The sequence below is a fragment of the Eutrigla gurnardus genome (genome assembly GCF_963514095.1).
Source record: "Eutrigla gurnardus genome assembly, chromosome: 3".
Taxonomy (NCBI): domain Eukaryota; kingdom Metazoa; phylum Chordata; class Actinopteri; order Perciformes; family Triglidae; genus Eutrigla; species Eutrigla gurnardus.
In genome coordinates this window covers 29,256,789-29,264,304 of record NC_139917.1, presented here as the reverse complement: position 1 = coordinate 29,264,304, position 7,516 = coordinate 29,256,789, and the positions used below count along the sequence as shown (strand labels likewise).

The 7,516-nt window shown below is 41.6% G+C and overlaps 1 pseudogene across 1 annotated transcript in view; it reads right to left on the bottom strand.

The window, feature by feature from the left end:
• The window catches only part of LOC311011564 (vascular cell adhesion protein 1-like), a 12,331-nt pseudogene extending 5,015 nt beyond the window's left edge, over positions 1-7,316 (bottom strand). Inside the window, exons 1-6 of the transcript XR_014599436.1 lie at positions 6,575-7,316; positions 5,555-5,824; positions 5,138-5,467; positions 2,339-2,596; positions 1,577-1,796; positions 985-992 (exon numbers count right to left, since the gene is read on the bottom strand). The product of XR_014599436.1 is annotated as a vascular cell adhesion protein 1-like (transcript). The remainder of the gene's footprint in view (positions 1-984; positions 993-1,576; positions 1,797-2,338; positions 2,597-5,137; positions 5,468-5,554; positions 5,825-6,574) is intronic.
• Between the last annotated feature and the right edge of the window lie 200 nt (positions 7,317-7,516).

The window sequence follows — 7,516 nt, the reverse complement described above, 5'->3', positions numbered from 1 at the left end:
CCGGATGTATGTAAATGCCTTTGTTACTCTTGTGTACACACCAATCAAAACATATGAAACAAAAAAAACAACAACAAAAAAACAAAACAGAAGTGATACATAGAAGTACATTTCTAAGAGAGGAAGTTGACCTTTGGTTACATGGAAGTCCTACAAGGGGGTTTTGTGCATGTACTAAAGAACCTCACAGTGTGAACGTCACAGGAAACCAGCATGACCGCCGTCATTCTCTGAAGTTAGGTACTTTAGTGTTACAACTTGAACTCTCAGAATGAGGAACTTGTATGCAATGTATGTACTTGTGACTTTTATTTTAAATAAAGCCTCCCTGGCTTCATTATTGTTCATTTGTGATTAATATACTGATCTAGGTGGCAAGCTGCTGCACACAATCGCTCTCAATTGTCACGAATACCGGCGGCAACGAAGGCAGGAGGACTCAAATGTGGATGAATAAAAACACACGGGTTCAGGTAGGGTAAAATATCAGGAGGATACCAACGGCAGGAAGAAAACAAATTCAATCGGAGAACGACTGGTGAACAGATGAGGAACAAGCTACAGGTCAAAAAAGTACAGGTAGAGTTCAGATGGCTGGAAGGCAAAGGGACAATCAGCTGGACAGAGACCGAGGACATCTGGTGGACGGGTGGAGAATGACAGCGAAGCAAACTTGTCTACAATCCTTTTATTGCAGATCTATACACGGGTTCACAAAATGTTATATAACTAACTAGTGTTTAACTAGTGTGACATGTTCTTTTTTTTTTTTACATATATTTATTTTTTAAATTTGCCTTCTATCTTGTCTAATTCTTAAATTTCACCTTAAAAAGTCCAATCCAATCCATTTATGTGAAAAAACTTAACTTTTGAATCATAAGCTAACAGTTCATGATTACTGGATGAAGTAGTCATATAATCAAGGTCATATAATATTCAAACATAAGTCACAAAGTGCTCCGTTCATCCATAACACCACACTTTCATTCCTAAAAAGACATAAGAGATAAATATTCCAATAAAGACAAGAGAAAAGTCAACTTGCGTCCATTGTTTATTTACAAATATCCAAATTTGAAATTTGATTGATTATTTGAATGTAAATATTCTGAATGCAGTTGCAGATCCTGAGCAGAATTTTGGAAATGTTTGATAATGCATTTGGTTCAGGGTAAATTATTTTATGCAAAGCTTCTTTGAAGGTCTAAGTGGTGTTTCTAAGCCTTACATCACATGTCAGGAATTCAATTGTGCTGTAAAAAGTCTGAGTACTGATTGGTACTACCTGATGTATATTATAATATATTGTTGAATAGGTGCACGGGTGTGATCTAAAAGCGGTTAAAAAGGCATTTTTCCATTTCAGCTCAACTTTAAATATAAGTATCACGCTGTAAAAAGTAGCTGTTCTTACAGCAGGTTGGCTTCTCAATGTATTTAGAGAAGTGATTGTATTGATATCAGATTAGGACAGCCATTTATATTATTTTATTGGCAAAGATATCCCATCCTATTGATTCAGAAATGAACCTCGTCTTATGTTCCTTTGGAATGAACTCAAACCAGAACAGACAATAAAAGCATTAAACACATCATGAACCCGTGAAGCTCTAAGTTGCTCTTACTGTTCTTTACAGTTGTTGTCTTTGTGGCTGTGGTGATGGGTGGTGTTGTGGTGGGTGGTGTTGTGGTGATGGTGGGTGGTGTTGTGGTGATGGGTGGTGTTGTGGCGGTGGGTGTGGTGATGGTGGGTGTGCTTGTTGGTGGCAGTCTGGTTGTGGTAAACTCCAAACCTGAGGACAAATAGACCGTTGGCTTTACATTATCATATTTACATTGGTGGTGACATAATGAAGAGACTCAGAAACTGATAGTGAAAATGTTATCAAATAACAACATTCAAATAGGTAGTTGAAAAATGACACAAACAGTAGGAATATAGCAGTAGATTAAAATAAATTTGTTATTATTTTACCAATTCATTAGAGGTGGAAGGGAAGATATATTTCTGTTAATTAAATTAAATGATGTAACTAAGATCATGATTTATCGGTGTATTATATTTTTGAGTCATGCAATTTTTTTTTATTATTGCTGCCTTTTGTCAGCCTTGGGACTCCATACAGCAGCTGCTCCCTGATGCTAACAAAAAGATGAACGAGTGCATATACAGCATGGGTTTAACATTTAACCAATAATTCAATTTAACCTATTACATTACCAAAAGTAAGCTTTTCATGTCTGATGTTTGGCTTATTGAGAATGTGCACATTTGCAGATGATGCCAGAGCGTTTGTATGAGGAGTCCAATAAAAGGTTTGTATAAGGAGCTCACCTTGAACAACCACGTTAAACCTCACGGTGACGGTCTCCACGATGTTGCTGACGGAGCAGATGTACAGCCCTTCATCCGCAGGCGTGACGGAGTCGATGGTGAGAACGCTGCTGTTGGAGCGGGAAGGGATAGCTAACGGGAGCATCCAGGTGTACGAGGCTGGGGGGTTCGCCACTGCCGAGCACTTCAGTCGTAGAGGGTTTCCTTCTGTGACGGTGATTGGATCTGGTTGTGGAGACCCCACCAGCTGAGGTCCATCTGTGTGTTATGATGGAAGAAACAGAGAGAAACGCAACAAGTCATCTATGCAAACACAACCGTTTTAAATCTTCGAAAATAATAGACAGACATTTTTTGTGACATTTAGGCCTACCAAAGACACAGAGTGGTATCTTACATTTACATTTAGGTCATTTAGCAGACGCTTTTGTCCAAAGCGACTTACAATAAGTACATTTGTCAAAAGAAGGAAACAAGGAAACCACAACGAATCATTGCCGATAAAGTAAGAGCTAAAAGTAGAACAAGTGTTAGGTCCTCATCTGAGTAAACTAGTAGTTCAAGAGCAACAGTGCTATGATCAGAGTGCTATAGGTAAGGTTTTTTTGGGGGGGGGGGGGGGGGGTCGAGGGAGGGCGTTAGTGGGTCATGCTATGTAGAGTCGAGGTGAAGTCTGAACAGGTGAGTCTTGAGCCTTTTTTTCGGAAGATGGCAGTGACTCTGCTGTCCTGACATTGGTCGGGAGTTCGTTCCACCACTGAGGCACCAGAACAGAGAAGAGTCTGGACTTTGCTGAGCGACATTTGTTTGATTTCAGCGATGGTGGTACCAGCCGGCCAGCTGAAGTAGAGGAGCGAAGTGCTCGCTTCGGGGCATGAGGTTTGACCAGTGTTTGAAGGTAGGCAGGTGCTGTTCCATTGATGGCCCTGAAGGCCAGTGTCATCGTCTTGAATTGGATGCGTGCTGCAACAGGGAGCCAGTGGAGGTCACGGAGGAGGGGGGTCACGTGGGAGAATTTGGGTAGATTGAAGATAAGACGTGCTGCAGCGTTCTGGATACGCTGCAATGGTTTAATCGCATAGGCCGGGAGTCCGGCCAGGAGAGAGTTGCAGTAGTCAAGGCGGGAGATTACCAGTGCTTGGACCAAGAGTTGCGTTGCGTCCTTTGTGAGGAGGGTCCGAATCCTGCGGATGTTGTAGAGGGCAAATCTGCAGGATCGGGCCACAGCAGTGATGTTGGGGGTGCAGGATAGTTGGTCATCGAGGATTACACCCAGGTTCCTCGCAGTTGAGGAAGGTAATACTGTGATGCCCTCGACAGTGACCGACAGGTCCATGCGAGGGCAGTCTTTCCCTGGGATGAAGAGGAGTTCGGTTTTATTCAGGTTAAGCTTGAGGTGATGTGCAGTTGTCCAGACAGAGATGTCAGCCAGACAGTCCGAGATGCGAGTTGCAATGTGAGTGTCAGAGGACGGGGGAAAAGAGAGGAACAGCTGGGTGTCATCTGCGTAGCAATGGTAGGAGAATCCATGCGATGTGATAACAGAACCTAGTGATCTGGTGTATAGTGAGAACAGAAGCGGTCCTAATACTGAGCCTTGAGGGACACCCGTGTCCAGAGAACAGGGTTTGGACATAGAGCCGTTCCATGTGACCTGAAAGGTGCGATTTGTCAGGTATGATGTAAACCAGGCGAGAGCAGAGTCAGTTATGCCAAGTTCAGCCAGAGTGGAGAGGAGGATTTGGTGGTTGACTGTGTCGAATCTTCTCATTCAACTCTTGGAAAGAATGCAAATTAGTGTATTTATAAAAAAAAATGATTAAAGTATAACTTCACCCGCAGGTCTGTGCATATAAGTCCACCCATTGCATACTTTTGAAATAACAAGTAGTCTACAAGAGACTGCGAGATCACTTCTATTCAACCAGGTGGAAACCTCCGGTTCTGAGGAGTGAAGCCGATGCTTTAGTGCCTCAAACTTGCATTCTCTCTGCTGGCCATCAGGTGGCGACTCCTCTGGTTGCAAAAAGAAGTCGGTTTTGTATAGAAGTCTATGAGAAAATGGTCCTACTTCTCTCTGCTGGCCACCAGGGGGCGACTCCTCTCTGGTTGTATAGAAGTCTATGAGAAAATGGTCCTACTTCTCTCTTGATGTATTATCTCAGTAAACATTGTAAACATGAGTTTATGGTCTCAATCTCTAGTTTCAAGTCTTCTTCAATCCAGCATGATGTTCATTTATTATGGTCCATTTAGAGTCCAACAGACCAGAAAGTAGGGGATGCCTTAGGGGGCGGGGCTAACTTGTGATTGACAGGTCGCTACAACGGCCTCGCTATCGTTGCTACCAATGCAGTTAGCTTCTAAGATGACTTTAACACTTAGCTGTCAAGTTGACCTTGAATCATGAAGCTAACTTTGTTCACAGCTTCACACCAGAATTCTGTCAGATCCACCCGTCGCTCCTCCACAGTCCAAATATGGTCACTTCCTTCACTCGTTGCTAAAAATTCCAAGATGGTGACAGCCAAAATGCCAAACTCGAGGCTTCAAAAGCGTAGTCCACAAACCAACGGGTGATGTCATGATGACTACGTCGACTTCTTCTACACAGTCAATGTGTTCAAAGCAGCGTCGACAAATATTTGAGCTACACAAGTTTGGATACAAAATTATTTTATCAGATAGTAAAAGCGAATATGATGCCAAAATATCAACTTCATCTTAACTTGTGGTGCTTTTAATATGTTTGTCTTTTTGTATGACAGCAAGGTTTTGGTACATGTTTGTTGGACTCACAGTACACAGTGGCGGGGATGTTTCGTGACATCACCGTCGGAGAATGCTGTGGTCCTTCAGGTCCCAGATCCAGCTTCGCTTCGCACCAGTACTGGACTCCATCGTCTTCTTTACTGGGGGTGAAGTTTAAAGTGAAAACCTCCGTCACTGGGTCCTTCTTTGTGCTGGTGGAATTCTGTTGACCCAGCACCGTCTGACCTCCGTAGAAGGTCACAACGAGGTTTTGAACCGGAGCCACGTCCTGGACCGAACACTGCAGCGTGTACTGATGGCCCTCAAACATCGGCCCAGTGTGTGTGAGGAAGCTGATGGAGACTTTGGTCGGAGGTTCTGTGGAGACAAAACAGAGAGACGTTCGGTGAAAACAGGAAACGATTGAACCAGAAAGACTCCTGACTCAGCGGTTTGTTCACTCACGGTAGACAATTATAGGCAGCCTGCTACAACACTGGTAACGAGTAGCATTAGTATGATAGCACAGGGCCCACGTGCTCCACTCGGTCAGGCTGTCGACGCTCCATAAAACCGTGGTTCCATTCTTCGTCGTGCGTCCCACCGCGCTTTCCACGTCGAACATGTCGCCCACGCATTCATGCCGACACACGGAGCAGCTGGCGGAGGTCGGGTCGCCGAACTTCACCACCAGTCTGGGTGTAGAGAACATGGGCTTATCTGCACAGTTCTCATCTGGAACACAGGCATTCAAATGAGCAATACGACTTTTAAAGCACTTTCCATACTGATAATAATAGATGAATTAACATTTCATGCGATCTAACATTATATGGTGTAGTTGTTCTTGTTTAGCTAAAATATTAGCTTGTTTCTATTCCAATGGATCTTCAAATATAATACTATTAATACTTTACTTTATTTACATTTACTCAAAGTGCAGACACAAAAAAGTAATACAAAAAAAGAAAATAGACAAATAAACAGAATTTTGCAAGACTAAAAATGATGTCAATAAACAAATGTTAAAAATATATAAAACTAAATAGTATAAAAAGGTACAAGTGATGAAAAAAATGATGGAAACCAATCATTAAGACTTAAAAAGTACCAAACGAAGATACACCTTTAGTTAAATCCAGGCTTAAAGATTTGTTTTAAAAATAAGACTACTTGGTGCGCAGGTGGCCGGAGGTCCTTTACTGCATGTCACACCCCCCTCTCTCTCCTGTCTTTCCTATCTGTTCACTGCTAAGAAAAGGCGTCTGTGCCTCAAAGATCTTAAAAAAAAGACAAATAATAGGCAGAATATTGCAAGACTAAAAATGACTACAATGACAATAAACAAATGTAAAATATATATAAAAGTAAATAGTATAAAAAGGCACAAGGGATGAAAAATATGATGGAAACCAATGATTCAGACTTAAAAAGTACCAAAAGAAGATACACCTTTAGTTAAATGGAGGAAAACTCTTCACTTACCACAAGCGGAGACATGGAAGCTGCACAGGAAACCCGTCAAAGAAACAACCAAAAGAATAAAACAGAAAAACATGCTTGCCAGCTATATTAAGATAATATTAATAAGAATAATCGTCGGACATGAAAGCTGGAGCTAAATGCGTCCGCTCTGTTTTTTCGGTTGTCAGTTATTGTTACACAATGTTAGCTGGGCAGACCTTTTTCACTCTACATCCTCTCTACGTTTTTGTTTTCCGCAGTCATCTCGTTAAAGGAACGCCTTTTATTAAACGACTCTCTAGAGGAAGTCTGGCTTCACACACTCCCCTTCCTCTCAAATCCAATTCTTATTGAAAAAGAAAAAAAAACGTGGACATAATCAAAAAAATCACAAAAAGGATAAAAGTAAAAAACATTTTTAAATTAAATTAAAATTCAATAATCAAAAGTCAAATGTTTAAAAAAAGAAGAAGAAAAAAAACGTTCAACTCCATTTGCCTCCATTGGAGGTACATGCAGCATACGGGGCGAAACAAAAGTGAAAGTTTGATGCTTCACTTCAACATTCCTCAACTTCCCGGTGATCTTTATCACAGAGTTTCCTGATTTCCCGCCCATGAATACAGAGTCCTAGCCTCACATTCATCCTTCAGAAACACGCATGTTATACCAACTCAATTATGATCTTACATTATTTGTCTTGGACAAGAGCAGCAAAGACACAATAGAAAGACGTGTTACTTTACAAGTGTTTTGGAAAGTGTAGGATACTTAACGTCAGTGATTAAGAAACCATCTGAACCGCTGACTTGGCGTCCTGACTACAAAAATAAACTGCAGCTATGAGCAACAAACATCCTGAGTTGCCATCCGGGTGATTTCAGTATGTAAGTGGACTTTGTGGACAAGTCTCTACTCATAGGTAAGGTATTATTAAGGTACATAAGTTGAGGTCAAAGTGTT